This window comes from Coenobita brevimanus, chromosome 14 (assembly GCF_032717465.1).
Source record: "Coenobita brevimanus isolate Jiangsu-jjx chromosome 14, ASM3271746v2, whole genome shotgun sequence".
Classification (NCBI taxonomy): Eukaryota; Metazoa; Arthropoda; class Malacostraca; order Decapoda; family Coenobitidae; genus Coenobita; species Coenobita brevimanus.
The window spans coordinates 5850001-5852774 of NC_136967.1; positions in this window are offsets into that span (position 1 = coordinate 5850001).

Here is a 2774-nt window from a genome sequence, read left to right on the forward strand (position 1 = left end):
GGAACAGTTTATTTTGACACAGAAACGATGCCTAGATCTACCCCAACAGAACCTCGCATCCACATTCCTCCAACCAAACCTTCCTTCTCACTCGCGAAAACGCCCTTCAACATTTTTCCGGCATGAGGCGAAAGCGCAGTCGGTGTCTTGCACTCAAAGAACTTATCTGCCCAGTGTACAAATTTGTCTTTCCCTTTATCACCTGACGGCAAGAATATGTGAGGTTTAGGGTCATTATCGAAAGCTGAGAAGGCAGGAAACCCTCAAGTTTGAGACTCTAAGCTTCGCAACTACAAGCCTGTAAGTAGAAGGATAGTATACCAAGTACCACTCCTGCCAAATCCCACGTAAAACTGTTTTAGGCAGCCAAGAGGTGATCGGTCGCCTTTCATGTCTTTCTAGGCTACGTCCTGTTCAAAGTTCTACAGATGAATGATCAGAAAAAAAGTGCCCTTTCATACTTAAGACTGTTCCTGTCACTGTATTACTTGCAAATAGTGAACTCCTTATGTAAAGAAAATGGTGTTAATTTAATTGCTTGTCATTGCAGCATAAAGTTTATTTTAGTGATAAGTGTGTACCTACTTCTAAATAAATGAATCAGTTGAAAGAGATAAATATGATGATGATATCGATTGCGATATAATTAAGTATTCTACCAATTTAAACATAGTCCAAATCCCTTCAAATTTTATTTCTGTGTTAGGTCATCACTGAGAAACAGACCTACTTACCTGAGTCACCTCTCTATAGACAGACGCCTTTATTCCGGAGGGGGTGGGCACACACAAATTTCCTTCGTGTCATACAGCATCAGGCTGCCCTTTCTCGAACTCACACCTCCCTCATGCATGTAGCCTACCCTCTCCACCCCATTCCTATATGTCATCCTTGGTCTTCTCGGTCTCCGCCCCCCACTCCCCCCCTCCTCAGTATCAGTCACATACGCATTCCTAGGCAATCTTTCAGTTTCCTTTCCCTCCACATGGACCAAATATTCAGAGTATTGATATACATGTGACAGAAGGGGTCAAGTTCAGAGACGTGTGGGTTGGTGGTGGGTTCGTGGCAGCACTCCACAAGACAGCCATCTTTACCTCCGCCAAGGGCGGAGGTTATGGGTACCCCGGGTTGGTTGGTTTGTCTGTTTTTCTGTTTGTCTGTCTGTTAGCAGGATTACTCAAAAAGTTATGAACGAATTTTGATGAAATTTTGTAAAGGATGGCCCACGGGCCAAGAAACAGATAATTAAATTTTGGGAGGGATCCGAATCCGGATCCGGAGAATCCCGCACAATATCTCCAAAAGTCCTCAATGAATTTCAATGAAGTTTTGTGGAAAGGTGGACCATGGACCAAGAAAGAATTGATAAAATTCTGGGGCGGATTCGGATCCGGATCCGGTTCCTATATCCACGGATCCGGATCCGGATCCGGTTCCTATATCCACGGATCCGGATCCGGATCCATTTATTGACAATGGCATGGAGGAGGTATGCGTTCTCTGAGCGCTTTCTAGTCCTTTGTAAATAAATTCTCCTTCAGTTATTATCTTAGTTTATTTTCTGTACTGTGTTTTATGAAGAGAAGGAAATATAAATAGTTTTCTTAAACACAGTAATTTGTTCTTACAGTGTGAAGTACCCTGCAGGCACAGTGAAAGTATGAGACAGTATATTTCGGGTGGTTCGAATTTTTGGAGTATCGTTCTGGAACCTGATATTAAGAAAGATGCCTCATTGTCACTTGTTTCATTATTTAGCCAAACATTGTCAACGAACGTGACTATCGACAGACTGATGCGACAGAAATCAGGTGAAAATCAGGGTAATATCCAGTCATAACACTCTCCCTTGAAACTCGACACTGAAGCCCTGAAGCTTCTCATTTGTCATGTACTAACATAATAAAAATTTCCTGTAAAAACCTGGGAGCTCAAACCACCGTGATGAAACAACGGGTCGGGTTCGGTACTGAAAGGAGTTATAGTGTCCAAGGTAAAATTCACCGATAAGTGTCTAAATGCAAATTACTTGCAGTGTTACAGACAAGAAACAACGTCAGCATTCTAAAGTGTCTTCTGGGATTCCTTGTCTTGGCTTAACTTGGTCGTTGTTTCGTTTCAGCAGTTCGAAGTGTCAGAGGTAAGCGAGTCGCTAGGTCAGTGTTATGAATGAAGTGTGGTGTGTCTATAAGTCTCTGTTGTAAGGAGGTCTGGTGCAGCGGTGGGCCAGTAAGTTCCAAGTTTATCGTTGTTACCTCTCATCTCGAGTACGTCATTCATATTTTATTCTTGCTACTGCCAGATTGTTTTTTTTTTTTTTTTTAAGTTGTTGAAAGGCCTCTTAAAGTGAAATGGGTTAAAGAAGGTTCATATCCAGACTCACCTAAGCTGAATTAAATTGTTCTGGGGTAGCAAAAATAAGATATAAAATACATGCTGTTCCGAAGGGGACAAGAAACACTATAATATTTTGTGTCTGTGTCAGTATTCATATGCGCACATGTTACCGAAATTTCCACGTTGGCCTTTAGTATAACCCGAGTTATATGTTATAGTTTTCCAGTCACTTAGAATTCCGTAGTCATACATAGTTTTACTGCATGAGATATGTATGATTAGTATGAAATAAAGATATGTGATCAATATACTAATAACAAACGCTATATGAGAGTGAAGAAAGCCATGGGCCTGTGTCAGGGGATAGGCGTGCGCTAAGTCTAAAGCTAGGATTATTGTGTGTGACAATGAATGTTATGTAGCTGAGAGAAGGA